Source organism: Aquarana catesbeiana, linkage group LG07 (assembly GCF_042186555.1).
Source record: "Aquarana catesbeiana isolate 2022-GZ linkage group LG07, ASM4218655v1, whole genome shotgun sequence".
Taxonomy (NCBI): Eukaryota; Metazoa; Chordata; class Amphibia; order Anura; family Ranidae; genus Aquarana; species Aquarana catesbeiana.
The window spans coordinates 100,721,383-100,743,518 of NC_133330.1; the positions used below are offsets into that span (position 1 = coordinate 100,721,383).

Sequence of the window (22,136 nt, forward strand, 5' to 3'; positions counted from 1 at the left end):
GAAAGGACTGTAATGAGGTCTTTATCGCCATATAAGACAGGGAGATACTTTCTAATTATATGTTTAATCTTATTGAACCCCCTGGAAAAAGTAGTTACAAACGTGACAGGAAGATTGTCATTATCATTGTTCCTACTGTTAGAGGACCTTTTCTTATTGTGAATGAGGCTTTTTCTGTCCCTATTTGTGGCAATACCAATAGCTCTTTCTATATGCCAGTCTTGGTTTCTCCGGTCTTTAAGCCACAGGGTGATGTTATAACATTCCTCATTAAGGCTGGGTTCACACTGCAGCGGCTCACAGCAGGAGTCCGGTGCATCCTCATTCACCATTTCAGGTCCGATTTCACCTTGAATTTTTGGCTGAATTCAGACCTGAAACGGACCAAAAGACGCACAAGACTCCTGTACAATTTGCACCGAAGCCGCTGCGGAGATGTGTGAACTGGCTCCATAGAGGGCTGGTCACGATCTCCTGCTATGCAAATTGGATGCGCAGAAATCTGCATCCAATTCGCAATAGTGTGAACCCAACCTAAAACTGGCAATATTATTATTATTATTTTTAATATACAGGATTTATATAGCGCCAGTTTTACAACATTAGGGCAGACAGTACAGTTACAAAACAAATCAACACAGGAGGAATCAGAGGGCCCTGCTCGCTAGAGCTTACAATCTAGAAGTAGTTGAGCAATTGCGCCTGGCCCCAATAAATTCTCCAACTGGAATGGATCATGTGGGAAGGGTGGCAACTTGAAGCCAGGAGTAAGGAATTGCCTGCACAAGGTTTGCAGAAGGTCCAGGTGTCTATATTGCCTGTGCTCTAATTGCTACTGGGTGTAATATCAAGAAAATTGATACTAGCTCTATTGCTTTCATAGGAGAATTCAAGATTGAGATTGTTATCATTTAAATATGAAACAAAGGAAATCAAAGCAGAGTCTGTGTGGTTCCAAATTTGTTTCAAATCATCTATATACCTCCCATACCATTGATATGGGGTGTATATACATTACGCTGAGAAAAAAGGAATACTTCCTCCCACCAGCCCATGGAAAGATTGGCTAGTGATGGGGAAAATTTGGCTCCCATGGAAGCACCACAGCATTGTACATAAAAAAACCTAATCAAAAATGAAGTAATTATGTTCTAATAAGAAAGTCACTGCCAAAATAATAAGTTCCCTTAGGGGGAGTGATATGTGCTGTAGTGGAAAAGATGGAATCTAAGTGCATCCAGAGCCAAGAAGTGGGGAATGCAGGAATATAAAGATTTCATATCCTAAGTGACCAAAGAAAAAGAATCCTGCCAGTGAATGTTGCAAGAATGTCTCAAAATAGAAGCTGTATCTTTAACATATCCTGGCAGTCTTGTCACTAGTGGTTGTAAGTACTGGTCCACCCATTCACGTAGCTTTTCTAAAAGGAAGCCTATGCTTGCAACTATCAGGCGACCTTTAGTGGGAATGTCATCCTTGTGGATTTTAGGTAGGTGATGAAAAAACCGTATTATTGGATAGTCCACAAGGAGATACTCTGCCACTTTCTTAGTTAAAACCCCCATTTCTTGTCTCCTGTCCAAAAGGTGTATGAGTTTATGTTTGAAAACCTGTGTAGGGTCAGAGCTGAGTGTGCGATATGTGGATGTATCGCTAAGTTGGCGCAAAGCCTCAACCTTGTAATCTTCCTTATTAAATACAACTGATCTTCCTTTGTCTGCCTCACATATCACTGTCACATGTCAGTGTGAGCTTTATCTGTGAGAGCTTGCCTTTCAGATTTACTGAGATTGTTCATAACAATAGGAGGAGCAGTGTTGATTTCCTCTTTTAGAGACAGAAGCGCTTTCTCCACTAGATTCTGAATGGTATCAACAGCATTGCTCCTGGTGTGCACATCGGTAAAAAAAAATTGTTGCCAGTATAAGTGGTATCATTATTAATGCCATACATTCCCTCAGTGGACTCGGACTGCAGACATTCCAGTGTAGGTTTAGCAACTAAATCAAAGGAGTCTGCATTGTCTTGGTCCTACGTGAGGGAAAATGTATGCACATCCATGGGTGCATAAATTTTTTTTCTCAGGAAAATGTTGCAGACAAACCTATTGACATCTAGGAGTGTAGTAAAGACATCAAAGTGTGCAGTGGGTGCAAAAGACAGATCTTTAGACAGTAAGGAATTTTCAGAGGATGTAAGTGGGACATCAGATAAATTCACTACATTGGTGACATTATCTTTTACATCATTAGCTACCAGTGTTAGTCCTTTTTGTTGTGTGCAAAAAACTTTCCCTTGTGTCCCAGTTAAAGTCCTAAGTTCGCTTTTCCCCCATTGCTTGCATTGATTAGGGATGGAGGTGCTCATGATTGTAGCCCATCGCTCTCTTATGGCGGATTCCTACCGGGTCCAGTCATAATTCAGCATGCTTTATATGGAACGTTCATTGCACTGACAGTTCACATATTTTGATTGATAGGGTTGAAATAATGACTTAGAGTTCCACTTTAATTGTTTCTGTTTTTTCTTACCTGTGTACGTATCAATTGTTCTATTTAAATTGTTTGTGCTCCTTTCTTACCTGTGTACGTATCAATTGTTCTATCAATCTGTATCTAGATGGAATTTGGAACTGCTGAATAATCATTACATGTTCGCTGATGAGAAACTCTTTGTACCTTAACCTCATTTGGTAATGCCGATAAGATTACTGCTTTTGGAACTGCCTATAAAAGAAGTAAAGGGAGCAGTCCTTTTTGGGATGCTCAGAACTTTGATACAGACATACCTGACTCTGTGTCTTAATTCCTATATGAAGCAATAATTTGGCAAAGCAATATAAACTTAAGCAACTTATTTAAAAGTTGCACCTAACATGATCTTCCACCACTTCATACATCTTTTATTCCCTGTGGCCAGACTGGGTCTGTGTGACTCATTGTCGGTGGCTGGGCAGATGTCCTGTTTCCTGGGAGCTGCGATGCATGCTGGTGTCCGCCCTTCTACCTCCCCTCCACAGGGTTGGGGGTGGGTGGCTGGGCGGATCCTTCCACCGTGCATTGGCGCCACGCCCCCGGCACTGTGCATGTGACTTCCTTGGTTGGGCGTCGGACACACAGACGTCCGCTATATCAGCTGGGCTGACATGCGGTGAGCTTCTCTGGCATTTGCCGAGGTTTTGCTCCACTGTGTTGTGCCTGCGTGACGCTGAGGGGGAGCTGGCGTTCCATACTGGGGCTGCATCTCACTCCCTGCTTCATGGTGCTGATACAACCTATGCACACCCTGATCCCCTTCTATCTATGTGGCTTCAAACATCATATGTACTCTCCAAGGTAATCTTCCGGGTGCTTTTTTCAATCACCCTGGTGATATCCGCAGCTTATATCATTTCGTTTTTTGTTACTTGCATCATAGATACATTTTATATATCTCCTACATTATAGAAGTCCCCTCCACTGCGGGGTGTTGGTGTGTGCGGTCCAGTGTTCCTCGTTGAGGTCCACCTCTTAGCTCCTGGGCCAGGCTCCATGGCTTACCCCTGGCTTTGTTTTGTCGCACGGTCCCAGTTTTGGCTATCATGTGAGTAACCTTTTTTGGCGTGGCCCATTATGCCCAAATTTCCCCCTTTTTTTGCTGATTTTGTTAGACCCATGAAACTATATTGCTTTTTATACATCTTTTATAGAATTTAGATGCATCTGGCTCCTGAAGAGTGGATTGAAGTCCATGAAACGCAGCGTCGGGCCTACCTTTGATGGATCAAACACACATTGACCAATTTTCAGATGTTTTTTACTTCACATGACTTTTATCTTGTTTGGGGGATTAAGATGCATAATTGTACCTACCCATGTCCCATGGTTGTATATGCATAGATTTATTGTCTATATGCGATTATTTTATGTCTAATGCATGCAATGCTTTTTTATGCCATGTTGATCATTGGTCCTTAATAAACATACATATGTTTGCACCTCTGTGAGTGTGATTGGGCTGCATCATGCGCACCTCATTCAAAGTCCCAACCCCCCCCCCCCTCTTTTTCATGATATTAAGGATGGGGGCACAAACTTTCCCTTGCGTCCCAATTAAAGTCCTAAGTTCGCTTTTCCCCCATTGCTTTTTTGTTGTGTGCCCGTCGTCGATATTTTGTCCTGTTTGCATTTGGCTCCCTGTGTCCCCCTCGTTTTCCTTTTCTGTCCAAAGCCTCAGATGAGTTTTTTGACAGTGCAGTGTTGGAATCCACTCAGGAAAAGACTGATGTAACTGAGCCACGTGATGGGGCTGGGAATTTAATACTGGTAACATCTGAAAGTTCCAATTGTGTATCTGAATGTTCCGGAAAACTGAAACTCACATGTCTGTGAGTATTGCGTCTATATTTTCTTTTGTTTCTCAATATGGAGTGCAGTCTCTTGGATTTCTTGTACACATACACTGACTGCTGCTCATAATCTTGAACATCACGGATGTATTTCTGTCTCTTTGAGTTCATGATTTCACGTTCCAATTTTTTAATGTATTCTGTCAGGTCATCCTGTAGAGTTGTGTATGTGGTTAGAAATTGGTATGGTTTAAGAGAGTGCTTTAGAGATTTCATCTCTGTGGTAATCGTATGTAGCAGTGTCTCCTCATGTGTAGCAATCAAGCTCATTAACTCAAGTGAGCACTTGGAAAGTACTGCATTCCATTCAGTAAGTAAAGAGTCAGAGTATATGGTGGAGGGAATCTTTTTGATCCTCAATCCCCTCGGAATCATCAATTCATTGTTTTATACCTGTTAGGTCCCACCAAAGTCTGATCTCCTTGCACAATACAGTTCTTAATTTGTCAAAGATAGTGGCACATGTAGTTTCTGAGGATAGGGTTGTTGGATCTTTGGTATAGACCAGCGCGATTTTCAGTGCTCTATCGTGCCTCTCAACGCCAGCACAATCGCTAAAACAAGTGGCGCTTTAGCTCTTGTTGTTACTTCTGTTTAGTGGGCTCGTTCATAGATGGGTCAAACTTCTATCCATCTATGACCAGCTTAACATTAATGGAAAATTGCGGGCTCCTTTGGATGTATATTATTATTATTATTATTGTACAGGATTTATATACCGCCAACAGTTTGCGCAGCGCTTTACAACATCAGGGAAGACAATGGAAAATTGTTATCACTTACCATAATTTTCCTTTCCTGGCCCATCCTCGCGTCAGCACATAACGGGTTAACACCTCCTTTGGAGCCCCCAATGACCACATGTTCCAAGCTGAACATAAAAGACTGCCCCTCCCCCAACTAAGATGTTTGATAACTTAGCCTGCGACAGGCCACTAGGGAGTGAGTCCTGTGCTGACGTGAGGCTGGGCCAGGAAAGGAAAATTACGGTAAGTGATAACAATTTTCCTGGCCCATCCTCCCATCAGCACATAATGGGATATACCAAAGCCAATATAGGGTGGGAGAGAACAAATGAAAAGAGATAATGACAATCAAAGAAAAGCTGCTAAAGCCAGAAAGAATTGATCTCTCTTGTCCCCAACTTGCTGGTCGCATATTTAGTTTGTAAGGTTGAATGAAGACCGCACCAGACCTTCAAGCTAGCCCTTACCTATATCTTCCAAGCAATCCTGGCATAACTGCCCCAAAGGCTGCCACCCCTCTAGTCAAATAGGCTTGCAATTTTTTCAGAGCAGAAAAGCGTGCTTCCTGCATGCCAATCTAGTCACACTGGTAACCCAAGAGTGGATGACTCTTGAGGGCCTGATAGCTAAATGAAAAGATTGTACAATTTCCTCTTTTGACCAAGTACACTGTTAGTAACTCGACCATGTGTAAGAAAACTGAAGTCTTCCTGCTGTGCACTCAGTGCCTGTCATGTGAAAACTCCAGAAATACTGGGAAGTAGTCCCTCTGAAATTGGATACCACTTCAATATCTGTCTGAAGTAGTTGCTGTCATAACTAGTTTTACCGTGAGGTACTTCAATGGAAATGAAACCTATTGGAGCAAAAGGGTGCTCTCAGATCCAAGGCTAATGCCGCGTATACACGAGCGGACTTTACAGCAGACTTGGTCCGGCGTACTGGATCTCGTCAGACAATTCGATCGTGTGTGGGCTCCAGCGGACTTTGCTCAAAAGTTGGACGGACTTAGATTTGAAACATGTTTTAAATCTATCCGATGGACTCTTCTCTCTAGCGGACAAACCGGTCGTCTGTGTGCTAGTCCGACGAACTCAAACTCACACATGAAGCAATTACAAGACGGAAGCGCTCGGTATGGTAAAACTAGCCTTCGTATTGAAGCTAGCACATTCCTCTTCTGTGATCTTTTAATACAGCGCTTTTTTTTTATTTATAATGCGAGAGGAATGAAGTTGTTTTTCTGCTTTATATTCACACAGAGTTCTCACAAACTACTTTCTTCATGATTTATCCTAATGCCATGACTAATATGGTATTTTTAAAAAGCCAGATCTCCATAAATAAAGTATTAAATTAGATTTTGGACTCATCTTTTTTTTTTATTGATTTCAACACTTATCTATTTTACAATGTGTGCTAAATTATACAAACATTTTTTTTGGTTTATTTTATTTTTGTATTTTCAAGTTACCACAATAACCTTAATATGTAGTGTTGTTTTAATGAACCTTAATGAGGTTGGTGTCCCTTGTTAATTAGACATAGGGGGGTTTATTTTCCAAAGACAAATTCATTTTTCACTACAAGTGCAAATTCTACTTGGAATTGCACAGAAAGAGCATTTTGAAGTGCCTTCGCTGTGGATCCGAGGGGCACATGCAAGGAACCCCCCCCCAAAAAAAACTTTTTCTTGCACATGATTGTATGATAAAATCAGCAGAGCTTACCCTCATTTCAGCTCTTCCCCTCAGATTTACAGCGACTGCACTTCCAACAAGTGCACTTGCTGTGCAATTTCTAAAGTGAACTTTTCACTAGTACTTTTCACTTGATTTTAGAAATGATTTAGCCTTTTGGCAAAAACACACATGGGGTTGATTTACTAAAGGGAAAAAGACTGTGCACTTTGCAAAGTGCAGTTGCCCTCTGCAAGAGCAGTTGCTCCAGAGCTTAGTAAATGAGCAGAAGCTCTGCTGACTTCCATCATCCAATCATGTGCAAGCAAAAATGCTGATTTTTTAATTTTCCTTGCACAGGATTGGGTACTCTTTGCAAAGTCAAGCCTTACCTCATTTCCTAAGCTCTGGAGCAATTGCACTTGCAGAGGGCAACTGCCCTCTGCAAAGTGCACAGTCTATTTGCTTTTATTAAATCAACCCCATAGTCTTTTTGACCTGTACCTGCCTACTCCCAAACAAAATGTCGTTTTGGAATCAAAAGACATAGTCAATAATGTAAGGTAACCAAAAAAATCCATTTATTTTTGTTAAAAAAAAATAAGGAAGGCAACACTGGGGACACTTTTAGAATCTGTGAAGCCTTTCGTCCCAAGGACACACATCAAGTTATAGGACAAGAAAATTGATATCTTGCGACTAGGGAGCACAGGGAGCACAGTCAGACCAGACAGAAGCCAGGCAATCACTTTCGACTCTTCCATGGAGCCTTCCCTGCACGCTTCTCTGCAGCCTTCCCTCCACACTTCTCTGCAGCCTTCCCTCCACGCTTCTCTGCAGCCTTCCTCGGAGGCTGGGCCTTTGGTGGTGTACTGGGGTAGGAGGAGGAGGCGTGGCTTCATCGGCCAGATACGTGGTAGCAGTATCTCAAGCCCTTCTGATAGGCCTGAAAAATCAAACCCTCACAGAGGAGGCGTTGCCCCTTTTCCAATTCCAGCAATCTGGTGGCCATATATGTCCCATACGCCTCCTCTGCATTGGGTGGTGTACTCAGGATTTGGCTTGCTTCACGTATGAGGGCTAGGGATTCCTCCTCAGTTTGGGTCATTCTCCTGGGCCTTTTGGTGAGAATGCGGAGGGGAGGCACCTGACACTCCGTGTGGCTTCTACTTGGCCCAGCCACAGCCTCCTCCTCTCTCCCACTGGGCAAGGCCTCCTCCTCTCTCCCACTGCTCAAGGCCTCCTCCTGGCTGAGTTCATCCTGTGTCAAAAAAAGGTACATAGTTGTAATTTTGTGTTACGCAATCACACACAATTTTCAGCTCATGACTTGCAAATATAATTCTCCACAAATAGTAAAGGCTATCTATTTGACACCACCATTATTTCAGGTAATCAACAATATCTGAAGTACATAGGCGTGCCCACAGGGTGTGCCAGGTGTGCCTGGGCACACCCTAATCGCCTTGTGTGGTGCATATTCCCCCCTGTTTAGACCACTGATATTTCATCCCCAAAAAAAATGTTACAAAAGAAAATTCTTTTTTGGCAAAGAAAAGAAACAAAATTACACTGTCCACTGCCCTACTGACACCATCGGTACATATACACATGCATATGTATTTGAGCTTTGGGGTGCACACCCTAATGCAAGAGGCTGCGCACACTTATGCAGAAGTATATTTTTGGCCACTACTGTCTAGTGATATGTCTACATATTAATATTTGTGATGAAGTCATTTTTTATGAAGCACTTCAAAATTTAACACGTTAACATCAGTAATAACATTTACAAAATCACAACTTCCACAAAAAAGGATACCTGGCTGAAGCTGAGCGCATCCACTTCATCAGGGATGAAAAGGCCCAGTTCTTCCTGGGACTCCTCAGCTGGGGTTGAGGTGGATGGAAGGCTGGAGGGAAGAGTGGGGGGAAGGCTGGAGGGAAGGGTGGGGGGAAGGGTGGGGGGAAGGGTCGAAAGTGATTGGCTGGTTTCTGTCTGGTCATCCAGGAATCGCATTTTGTGGTAGTACCACAACTTGGGTACATAAACTTGGTCGGCTGCTGCTCCGGATCTGAGCGACTCCTGGATTTTATTGTGTTCTCGCTTATACATGTTTCGCAAGATACCAATTTTCTTGTCCACAAACTTGAGGTCTGCCTGGGGGACTCGAGTCTTCACAAATTCTAAAAGTGTGCCCAGTGTTGCCTTCCTTACATCTCTATTGTAATATAATGGGTGTTTGACCTTCCACAGGTTTTTCTTTTCCTGATATAGGTCAATAAATCGCGACAAAAAAATCTGCCTCTTTAAAGGGATTAATTGTTGCTGAAAGACAAGACACAAGATCAAAACTGTAATGTCAGTCAGAACTCCCAGGATTATTTGGTGAAGAATCTAGGTGACACATATACACACACACACACACCCCCACGTTTAATCTTACCTTTGTTTCTGACGCTCGCTACTTCCGCACGGACATACGTAGGCCATCGTAATAGCTTTATATACACTGCGCATGTGTCATGCTCCACCTGCGTCGCCCGCCCCTGACATTCTTTAGTACGATTTGTCCCCGCCCCTTCACTCTTCGTTGCGCAGTGGGAGTATATCGAGAAAGATGGCGGAGAGAATCAGTGGAAGTAGCACGGAGGAATGCCCGGAGCCACAACCATCCACATCCCGGAGGAGATATAAGGCCACCAACATGGCTTTTCAAGAGATGGTGGAGATGGTGTCCATATTGAGAAGGGAGGACTACGATGGCAAAAAAGGACCGTACACATGACCGAATATGCGTAAGGACAAAATAATGTCCTCAGTTGTCACCGCTCTAGAAGCTAAATTTGGCACAAAACGGTCTAAAGAACAATTGAGGAAGTGGTGGTCTGACATCAAAAGTCGGGAGCCAGAACAATATTTGCGAATAAAGAAGCTGCTTAAAAAAGTAAGTACTTGTTGTGTTTTCCTATTGAGATACTTAACTTGCATGCTCATCCATATTTTTTTTGTTTATACAGCATTGTTCGTAAAGACCGTTCTTTGTAAAAGACATATGATACAAAAGAAACTGACGTTTTTTTTCCCGCCAAATACGATGGTACAGGGTTGGACATATACATTTATGTCTTGTTAATTTTTAGTATTCAAATAATTTGTGGATATGGTGTAGATGTGTTGGAAAATATAATGCTTCTTCAAAAATGATTCAGTGTAATGTAAGGACAGGACACAGCAGCTGCTTCCACATCTGGACTCACGAGCACTAGTGTACTATGTGACCATAAAGACATTTTAGAGGGGTAATACACATAGGAGATCATTGAGGTATCTGCATCTGTGAAACTTGCATGAAAATGTGTATTGTTTAGAATTGTTGTTCAGAGGGAATGTTCATCCTGTCTTCTAATTTTTTGAGGACAAAAAAGGGCAATTGTCCATAACTCCTAACCAACGTCTCAGATTATTTTTAAAAATATAAAATAACACTGTGTTTTAACTATACCTTTTGTTGAATTATCATAGGGGAGAAAAGACTCAGACAACAGTCCAAGGATCCCAGGACCCCCCCAAGTCACCAGCCTGAGGCTGAAGATAGCCCCAGCCCAAGACCACGCCCACCCGATGAGCTGGAGGAAGGAGAGGTGGAGGAAGTGTGCGACCTTTCAACCCCACCAAGTGAGTGACTGACACCCCAGCGTAAGGTAATGTATTTAGGCGTGCATATTTTAACCCTTGTTTTTTTCACACATTTTAGGTGAGCTTCTGGTTGTGGAAGGCCAAGCGGCAGAGCCATTCACCACAGACAGTGCCCAAAGACTGATTGGCCAGACAATGCTGTGGAATAGCCAAATTGATAAAATGCGTGAACAAATTCACAGCATGCAACTTCGCCTGGACTCCATGCAACAGGAAATGAAGAACATGATTGATGTTTTGGGCAGAATATAATAACGTTTTGCCTAAAAACATCAATCATGTTCTTCATTTCCTTGTGAAGTTTCTTTCTTCTAGAAATGTTGTTAACAAGTTTTTTCATTACCAACAAATTTTTATGATGCACACGGTGTGTCATCATGTGCTATCTTCCATCATGGGATAGCAATGTACTTGTTTTGTGTTTGCAACCCCTTTATCCTCAAAATTATTGAGTGGTGAGAGGAACAAAAGGATTGCACACACAAAACACGTACATTGCTCACCCATGATGGGAGATAGCACATGTTGACTTGACCCTTTTGTAATGCTCAATTTTGAGCATATTCAAAATTTTCGATTTACAAGGGTGACATCACCAGCACCGTTCTTCAAATGTTGAACTTTGTAAGTTCTTTGATTTTTTTTTATGTTTTTCAAAACACTGTTGGGAATTTTAAGATTTTAAACAAGGTGTATTTTTGTTTAAATATGCCTTTAATAAAGTTTTCTACAAAATAACTTATTTTTGTTAAAAAAAAAAAAAAAATAGAAATTTTTTTCAAAAAATGCACCTTTCAATGTGCACACAGTAAAATGTTTTTACTACTACAATGTGTGTGGCTGATTATTTCTCAATCAGATGTTTAGTAAATTTGTGTGTGGTTACAGTGACAAAGGGCCTTATTAACTAAAGGTAAATGCACTTGCCACTACTACAAGTGTACTAGGAGACAGACCAAACTAAATGCAAACAAGAATAAAAACAAGATATTTTTTCAAAAATTTTTAATTTTTTTTATTTTGTAAAATTAAAGCTCTTCTTGAATAGCAATGGCCCCCCAACCATTAAAATAATTCACATATCGCTCACGCACTTGACGTGCGGTTCAGGGGGCCAAGCCAATACGGCCAATTTCCAAGCCTGTCATTGTTGGATCTTGTACAATTCCGGCCTCAGGCCCAACAGAGTTTAGATATGTAGCAGAATGTCTATGTAAAAAGTTATGTAGTATGCAGCAAGCAAGTATGACGTGATTAATTTTATAGTCCGCCAGATTTGTGGCTGAAAGGAACAAACGGAACCGGCTGGCCGGCTGGCCAGAATCCCAAAGGCATTCTCCACAACTCTTCTTGCTCTGGCCAGCCAGTAATTAAATACCCTCCTCTCAGGGGTGAGTGTTCTTTGGGGGAATGGCCTCATCAAGTGCTCACCGAGAGCAAACGCTTCATCAGCGATAAAAACTGAGGGGAGTCCATCCACATTCTGGTCATCAGGTGGCAATCCCAGGCCACCAGTCGTGAGACGCTGGCACAGCTCGGTCTGTGCAAACACTCCTCCGTCAGACATCCGGCCATTCTTCCCCACATCCAGAAACAGAAAGTCCAAATGTGCAGAGACCACCGCCATCAAAACTACACTATGGAACCCCTTATAGTTGTAAAAAATAAGACCCCGAATTTCGGTGGTGGCACAATGCGGACATGCTTCCCGTCAATCGCCCCGACACAGTTGGGAAAGTCCCAACGGTCAGCGAACTGGGAGGCCACAGTCTGCCATTCCTGTGTACTGGAAGGAAACTGTGGAGTGAAAAAGCAAAAAAAAAAATAATATAAGGAATTTAAAACATAACTTGGATATCAGATTACACAAAAACATTAGTGAACAACAGCAGTCAAACATTATTAATATGTGTGTTTGTTACTTAAATTAGAAAAAACATAAGGCCCACTTATAAGATTAATCACCCCCTCTGATGGCCCATTGATCAATTTTAATGTGGGGGGAGGGGTTCTAATTAGGTTAAGAAACACACCTGACATTTTAAAACATTTGAGGGGTGGGGGAGGGGGTCTAATTAGGGTGAAAAACACACCTGACATTTTAAAACATGTGAGGGGTGGGGGAGGGGGTCTAATTAGGGTGAAAAACACACCTGACATTTTTAAACATTTGAGAGGTGGGGGAGGGGGTCTAATTAGGGTGAAAAACGCACCTGACATTTTAAAACATGTGAGGGGTGGGGGAGGGGGTCTAATTAGGGTGAAAAACACACCTGACATTTTTAAACATTTGAGGGGTGGGGGAGGGGGTGTAATTAGGGTGAAAAACACACCTGACATTTTTACACATGTGAGGGGTGGGGGAGGGGGTCTAATTAGGGTGAAAAACACACCTGACATTTTTAAACATGTGAGGGGTGGGGGAGGGGGTCTAATTAGGGTGAAAAACACACCTGACATTTTTACACATGTGAGGGTTGGGGGAGGAGGTCTAATTAGGGTGAAAAACACACCTGACATTTTTAAACATGTGAGGGGTGGGGGAGGGGGTCTAATTAGGGTGAAAAACACACCTGACATTTTTAAACATGTGAGGGGTGGGGGAGGGGGTCTAATTAGGGTGAAAAACACACCTGACATTTTAAAACATTTGAGGGGTGGGGGAGGGTCAAACAGTACAATGGAGCTGACAATATACATTGTTCAAGGGACTATAGGCTAGAGATATAAATGGACCCAGGATTGCATGGTGGGGAGGTTATTGAATGTAAATATGCATGTAGGGCAATAAATGATTAATGTCCAAAAACAGGCATGCATGAAGATAAAGTGGACATTCACAGCATATTCAAAGCATGGTAATTAGGTAAGGAGGACATTTAGACTATACATTAGCAAACATTTAATACATATCATGTAATGGTAAAAGGATAAAACTTACCTTCATATAGTCCTTCTGCAGGACCTGAATGATGGCAGAACAAGTCTCTGGGATTATTATCCCCAGAGCCTGGGGAGAGATGCCTGTCGAGAACTTCAAGTCCTGAAGACTTCTCCCAGTCGCCAAGTAACGTAACGTGGCAACTAGCCTCTGCTCCGCACTGATGGCTTGCCTCATGCAGGTATCCTGCCTGCTGATATAGGGGGTCAGCATAGCCAGCAGACGCTCAAAAACGGGGTCCGTCATCCGGAGACAATTCCTGAAATCCTCAGGATTATTCTCACGGAGCTCACGGAGCAAAGGCATATGCGAGAATTGGTCACGCTGGCGCAACCAATTCTTCATCCATGAACCCCTCCTCGCCCTGTTCATGGACTGGACTCGGGTCAAAGTATTAACCCCAACACCAACTCCCCACGCAGCATGAACTCGAGAACGAGTACGTCCACGCGACATGGCTTCAAAACGGTCGGCTGGTCAAACAAACAAACTTATAACAAACGCACTGAAGAACAGCAAGGCCTATGAAGAACGACCTGAAAATCAGGAACGAGCGGACCAGAACGGCCTGCAAGGCAGGTTACGAACTGACCAACATGCACTGAAAAGCAGATACAAACCACCTCATAAGCACAAACTGAACCACAGAAAACAATCGAAATAAGCTGAAGTGTGAAAAGCGCGAATCGCCTCTAACCAAACTTCTACTAACACGAGATAAACACGAGATTAGCAGAAGGAGCCCAAAGGGTGCCGTAGTGGGGCTTGAACTTCCTTTTTATAGTCCCGTTGTACGTGCTGTACGTCCCGTGTTCCAAACCAGCGGACTTTTGCAGTGATCGTGTGTGTCCAAGTCCGTCCCTTTTTAAGTCCGGTGCAAAGAGCCGACAAAGTCCGGCGAAAAGTCTGCCGAGCAAAGTCTGCCGTAAAGTCCGATCGTGTGTACGCGGCATAAGTCCCACAGAGGGAATCAGGATTTCCGTCAAGGTCATATGGATCGTCATCTGGAAGCATCATCTGGTCACTGGCTTTTGCACCCATCTGCAGCCTGTGAACAGATAAGGTAGCGATCTGTACCTTAAATGGATTGTATGCCAGACCAACCTCTAGCGCTGACTGTAAAATGTCAAGGATTTTGGCTAGAGCAGGGAACACAGGAGAGAAAGTTTTTGCTGAGCAGACAAAACAGACTTCTTTCATATACTCTCCTATATAGCGTTCATGGATGATCTTCTGGTCACCAGGTTCTGAACAACCTCAGATGAGTATCCCTGGACCTCTAGTGTAGCCTATTCCACAGCCAGGCTATTAAAAGTAGTCTTATTGGATTGGGGAGCTATTACTGACTTTGCCATAAAGGATTTAATTTGGCCAGAGACAAAGATCAAACAGAGAATTCCATGGCACTGTGAATCTCTTGTCTGACAGAGTCTTTGCACTGGTATCCTGTTGCAAATATCAGAAAAAGACTTTTGGTGTCCCCTTTTTAGGCAATGTAGGCTACTACTGTCTTGTTGTCAACCCCTTGAAAATCTTGAAAGGCTTGCAATGCTAGAAAAAGGCTTTTTTCCATTCAAGATACTTGGGGAGTCTGCGCTTCACCGATGGCATTGCACTTGTTTCTTCAGATTGTGGACTCCCCAGCCCCAGAGACTGGCATCAGGCTTCAGAATCATCGCCTGGGCATGCCTCCGAAAGAAGCGCAGTGGCGATGTCCAAAATTTTAGTTTTTGTTGGATTTGTATAGGCACAAAGATTTTCTGATCCATAGACAGCCCAGCTCATAGGCTAAAGAAGGCAAATTGAAACGCCCTCATGTGCCACCGCTGCCAACAAGATCTTCAAAAAGATTCCAGGGGCTGTGCCAATTCTGTAAAAGGCAGACAACTGGAAGTGACCTCTGGCCACCGCAAATCTTACACTCCTCTGGTGTTCGGCATTGATCGTTACATGGAAGTATGAGTCGGCCAGTCGAATGATTCCAACTGGTCCTCCTGCTGAATTGTACCTGTAACTGTCTGCATGGACTCCATCTTGAACCTCTTGATGTATATGAACACATTCCATTCCTTCAAACTGAAACAGGTCAGGAGGCTCCTGCCTTAGGTACTAGAAAAACTGGGGAGAAAGGACCCCAGATGATTCTATGTTTTCGGCATCACTGGCTTAATGGCCTTGTAGCAGTATAAAAATTTTGCAAACATTTTCTCTTCTGAGATCTGTTCTCCATTGTCCACCCACCTGTCTTCTGGACCCACTGGTCTTTGGCGATTGTTGTCCAAACCCTCCAGAAGGAAGCTACAATCATCTACTTCACTTAGGCCCCCTGGCCCCAACTGGAAGAGACTGGTTGGACGCACCATTAAAAAGAGACTTTCCAGCCATCTTAGCAGCTTGCTCTGGACTTATTTCATGTCAAAAGTAACTTTGAGATACCTCCATTGTGATCTATTAAATCTGCAGCCTGTCCTATAAGATTTGACCTCCTGCACCCTCTGAAGTTCAGTGGGCTTGAGTGAAGGATGGCGGCTTCCTCTTACTAGTTGGTGGCTACAGTCGAGACTTTTCCTCCTTTCATTCGCTTAATTGCATTGTTCAGCGTTTGGCCGAACAATGACCTCCCATTATAGGAAATGTCGAAGGCTTGTGAAGTTCCGCCTGTACTCCAGTGGCATAACCACAATGCTCTCCTAGCAGTGACTGAGTGCGCCAGCGCTTGTACTAGGTCTATCAAAAGCATCAACCAAAAAGTCAGTTGCCAGGTTCCACTCTTTCCAGAAACTGTGCCAAATCTTGCAGTTTCCAATGTTAAATGTAATGCCATTTCTGAAGTTAATATATCAAAGTTAACTCTATTGCTGGTTGGCAGGCAAAATCTGTCACTGTATAGATTCTGTGCAAGCCTGATGGCCAGTTCACCACAGTTTCTGCATTCCAGATGTGTTTCTGCATGAGTGTTTTTGATACATTCTACATGTGTTTTGCCACTTTCCCGATGTGTTCCTATAAAGACACAATGCAACCTTCTACTCTTGTTGACGGCATTAGAATGCGCTGTACTGGTGTGAATTAAGTAATTGGAATCAAGCCTAAACACTATCCATGCGTTCTTGATGCAGTGGACTGCATCTGGTGTGAACAAGTCCATTGAAGGCAACCAATTCATAAAAAGGCAAAGACACTTGCTACACCGGACACAAGAGGGCAGCAACCACCCCTGGAAGTGCAGTGCATAAACATACAACAGCCATTTTATCTGGATAAAGCTTAGGGAACCTGTTACTGCAAATTGGTCTTCTGACGAGGTCTCTGTCATCCTCCATCAACGAGCGATTTATGCTCTATCATTGTTGGGAAAAGACCATCCTCCAACGAGCGATTTACGCTTTGTCATTATGGGAAAAGACCATCCTCCATCATGAGCGGTTTACGCCCTGCACCTCTGGGAAAAGGCCATCCTCCATCATGAGCGATTTACGCTCTGCCATTATTTGAAAAAGCCATCCTCCATCATGAGCGATTTACGCTCTGCCATTATGGGAAAAGGCCATCCTCCATCAGCGATTTATGCTCTGCCATTATTGGAAAAGGCCATCCTTCATGAACGAGCGATTTACGCTCTGCCATTATGGGAAAAGACCATCCTTCATGAATGAACTATTTATGCTCTATCGTTATGGGTGTTGCTTGTGGCATGGATATTTGCAGCATACTTTCTGCTATAGCCGCCTTAATGGTCTTAGAGTTTTGCACAACCCCCATCCTTGTGAGGCAACCTGTGCAATTTCATTGCTCTGCCACTGCAGACTGCATGCAGGCCCAACATGCACCCTGAGCTTGGCAAGGCATCTTCTATCATGCTGGCATAAACGCATGTGCCAATTTCCTGGATTCTGTCCCTTCACAGGGTAAGTGGAAACAACTCCTTTAGAGTGTATTGGCCACATGCTTAATGAATGTGGCAACCTGTTAGGTGTTGTCATCCTGTGATCATTGGTGGGTCTTATGGTTTTTGGAGCGTTTGCGTTCAGGGTTTCTGCTCCTAATATAATGCAAAACACCTTAATTTGCATATTTTCCTTGGGCACTCTTTTAAGAACCATGTCCCATGTCGCTCCCTCCTACCTTTGCTAATCTTCTGTGCCACTAACAGTTGTGGCAAGCTCATATTTGCACAAAATATATGGAGAAAAGCATCTTACCTCTCACCAAAAAACATGGAACCCTGTCTCTTTAAGAGCCATCTGCCTTCATCCACTCACCTCAGAAGTCTCTGCAGGTGAGCTTCAGGCAGCATTTCCAAAGGCAGACATCAGACACAGTCAGAGTCTGACAAAAACAGTCAGACTGTCAAACCCACAGAAGTACACAGCATAGCAAGACAGACAGGACAGCACATCCAAAGACAGACAGGAGACTCAGCCAGAATCTGAGGTAAGTCCTTTACCTGGCAGGACTGCAGAGAGAGAGGGAGAGAAGCCCTCCCAACTGCAGACCTCCAAAATCAGTAACACCATTGCATGGCGTCTGGCGGTTCCCATCTTGTGCTCCCCATCTCCCCACACTCTGTGACACCATTCACAGCCACTCTCAGACTGACAATAAAGCCAGGAGCAATCAGAGAGCACCCCACCGTGGATTACCAAACCTGCAGCACTCTGTTTGTTATAGTTTTATGACTGTCTACTGTTTAACGTTTGGGGAAGTATCTCTCCTCCACTTTGATTAAGTGATTTGTTTATATACTTATAATCTTTCCAAATGCTATATAAGCTTGCAGGATAGGTTCCAGACGGTACACCAATATTAGGTTCTATGCCTAGTCTGATGTGTTTTTAAACATCTATATTTGTCCATTGTCTTTTTATACTGTATAAATAAAAAACCCCTAAACAAACTTACCTTTTTGTAGTTCAATACTGTTGTGCCTTCAAAGTCCCACCCCTAGACTCTATGTATTCATAATAATAAAGCCAGGAGAGCAGTGCAGTGTGCTGCATATAAAAAGACAGGAAAAAAAACAAAGGGAGAGGCAATGATGACTTTGCATAGCTCTTATAATACCACACCTGTACAATATATTAATGCTGTTTAAGCATTATTTTGCCCGCAGCCTTGGCACAAGGCACCTCAGTTTTTAGAAAGATTTACTTTCAGCATTCTGGGTCTTCCAACTCCATGAGAGGCTGAACATGGAGGGGCAGGTTCGGCAGGGGAGGATGCAGCAAACAAATTACTTACCAACTGCAATCAGCATGTGGCCTGAAACATGACCAAAAAAAGAACATCTTAGTTGGGGGAGGGCCTGTCTTTTATATTCAGCTTGGAACATGTGGTCATTGGAGGCTCCAAAGGAGGTGTTATGGATGGGCCAGGAAAGTACAATTACAATACAATTCAATACAGGAGGGATCAGAGGGCCCTGCTCGTTAGAACTTACAATCTAAAAGATATATAAGTGCCAATTCTTGTCTTTATATCAGTTTCTTTGTGTATAGGGAGCATCCTGTATCCTACTGCTCCAGGTCTTCTCTCCAGTTTGAAATTAGGTCCCACACCCTCCTAGCTGCTAGGCCTGCTTCCTGCCAATCAACTGTCCAATTCCTCAGGCTCTTCTTGATTTCTACATATATAAAAGTAGGTGGTTCATCATACACCTTAAAATCTGACCATACAATCTTTGTATAATCACCTTTAGATTTACCAAAACTCCTGACAACCCACCTAGACTACCCAGCCAATTTGTGTTTAGTCAGGCAGGCCTTTGCATTACACAGTTGTTAGTAGATCCAAAGAAGGTTGTGCAGCCAAATCATAATGTGTGTAGTTAGCTTCAGTTTAAACATTTTGATGGTCCTGACAGGTTTATATTACAGATAGATTGTCAGTTCTTTACTCCATTATGGACCAAGTACCTGCTACTGTGTATATTGTGTACTTGAAATTGGAATGATCTGCCTTTGTACTTTTTTTTGCTGCCTGATATGAGGCTGGTATGTCCCAGCCAACACTTTGCTCCCTTTACAGAGCACTGACTCTCTAGACTAGAACTTTTTCAACACATATGCGTTTTTATGCATTTAAACGTATCTAAACACAAGCTTTTTACTGATCATTTAGGCAAAAACTTTTGTGCCAATAAGAACCATGCCTACATGATCAGTATAATTCTAAAGGCCGTCTGCATGTAGCCTTCCTGCACTTTTACAGCAACAGACAGTGCTTCTGTCACACAGGTTAGCAGGTGGTGCTGGAAACTCAAGAGAAGGCCCAAATAATTCCTCCTTAGCGCTAATAAAAAGGTATCATTTTCAACTTTCAAAATTGGCACTGGCAACAGTCCTTAAAAGAAAAATAATATTTTTCACATTTTTGACTTACTAGTCTCACGGGTCAATTTTAATATATTATAAAAAGTGCAAATAAACATGTTGTGGGTATTTTAGTTGCTGACTTAAAGTGGTTGGAAACCCTTACATATACCCAGTGAAGTGACTGGCCCCAGGTGATACACAGAGATGAACACAAATCCTCCTACATAAATTGTACCTATTTGCAGTCTTTTCTTCTCTACAACTGTTAAAAGTGCAGAATTTATACAGATTGTCTGAGCAGATGGAGCAGAGGAGAAGCAGATAATGCCGGTAGGGGACCCCAGAAGAGGAGGTTCGGGGCTTCTCTATGCAAAACCATTGCACAGACCAGGAAAGTATAAAATGTTTTTTATATAAAAAAAAAATTGAATAAGCTCTGCAAACACTTTAACACTTTAATCAATTTTAAACCCAAAAACCCTGTCAGAATACAAAAGCACAACGGGGGAGGTCACTGCTTGTGTTGGTATGGCTGGGTTGAACAAAAAAACTTATCAGTGTGTACTCACCTTTCGCCTGGAAAAAAAAAGAAAACTTAAGGCAAGCTTTATATTATTATTTTTTTTTCTATTCAACCAGCAGGTTGAACGATAAAAAAAAGAGCTGATTCCCCCATCTACACACTCAGTGCAGATGTGGGAATTGTTGTGGAATCTCATATTAGCCAATGTATTTCATATTGTATATATTGATTTGCATATATTTTATTGATAATTATTATTATTATTATTATATAGTAGTGGTTTTATCAGTATTATTATTCAATAAGTAAAGCAACAATTATTAATCTTTAATAATGTATACTGTGTTTTCCATAGATTTAGAAAGTCTTCATTTATAAGTGTTGAACTTTAAATGACCTCTGCTTTATGACAAGTACTTGTAAACAGGTGTTCTCGAAAATGTATTAAGATAGTCTACTGGATGAAAGTTCATTAGAATAGATTCAAGTTATGAAGAATTGTCTCAGACAGATAAGAAAACAGGTGGTTAAAATAATTAGGTGGAATACAGGAAAGTTATGTACAGAACATTAATTAAGTTTGACAGGGTCAAACAAAGGTCTGCTTGTGCCCTCATTAAAACTGTTAAAATACATACATATAGTGAGACATATAACACATCTGGTGGGGTTATTGAAAGTTCATTTTCCCAAATGTCATAAATCTGTCATCCTTAAAGCTAGTTAAATCTTATCAAGATAAAGAGAGTTTGATAACACAGCTGGGTGCCAGACTGTCTCTATACAGGTGTTTTTAATTGGACAAAAACAGTTATAAATCAGTTTAATGAACATATAGGAATTTTGGGAATAATTAAGTTTGTCTGGTTGTAGAACAGGTGTCAGATTTATGGTTGGTTACTTTGATGTAGATCTTAGCGACCAATCATAGGTAAGAAGGATGGTTGAGATAAGACTTGTGAAATGGTATATAAATGCAAGCTCTGCAATTGTTAGACGGACAAGTCAGATAGGAGCTCATAAGGCTGAACTCTATGTATGCTGCCCTATTGCACGGGTCATAGAGGTCAGAACCAATGGGCAAGTATCTGTCCTAACTTGTCCCCTCGGACAAGTCAGATAGGAGCTCATAAGGCTGAACTCTATGTATGCTGCCCTATTGCACGGGTCATAGAGGTCAGAACCAATGGGCAAGTATCTGTCCTAACTTGTCTCCTCGTACGAGTCAGAGAAGACTTCTTAACTTGTTCCGGAGTGTGGTCTCAGGTGAATTTCCCTCACAAACTTGGTTGAGCTGGAACCCAGAACTCTGTGAGGAGACCAGACCACCGGCCAATTGGCTGGTCCCTATCAGGTGAGAGGTTCCCAAGAATTGGCAGTAAAGACCCATTCTGGTTCAAGGTAAGAACAATTCACAATTGTATCAATTGGGGTAGAGGATAAGAATATTTATATCTAATATGCTTGCATTGTAAGAAACTGTATAAATTAGACCTGTATATTGTAATATTTTGAACATAAACCTGTATGTTATCAGCTGTTAATAAACCTGCATTGCTTAAGTTCTGCCTGGTTCGATACTTTACTATTCTACTTCAGAATCCTTCCCACTGAGCATTGGTATTCTGGCAGCGGGGAGCCTTCCCCGCCATCAGGACACAGCGATCATAGCCAACGGCACTGATCGATGGGGAAAATACGAAACGCTGGTTGTACACAAGTCGATTAATATATGGAACCAGCCTGCCCATACATGAATTGAAATTTGTCTGGTCCCTGCTGACATGAATTTTAATCCATGTATGGCTTCCTTAAACCAGCCACCACATCCAAGAACTAGTAAGCC

General features: G+C 42.4%; 1 long non-coding RNA gene across 2 annotated transcripts in view; it reads right to left on the reverse strand.

Moving 5' to 3' along the window:
• Positions 1-7,371: 7,371 nt before the first annotated feature.
• LOC141103205 (uncharacterized) overlaps positions 7,372-22,136 on the reverse strand; it is a 47,032-nt gene continuing 32,267 nt past the window's right edge. Inside the window, exon 4 of one of the 2 annotated variants that reach the window (XR_012235263.1) lies at positions 7,372-8,073. This is a non-coding gene — a long non-coding RNA (uncharacterized lncRNA). Of the gene's footprint in view, positions 8,074-11,560; positions 12,310-22,136 lie in introns of those variants that run through there. The other variant, XR_012235264.1, reaches the window with a different exon arrangement.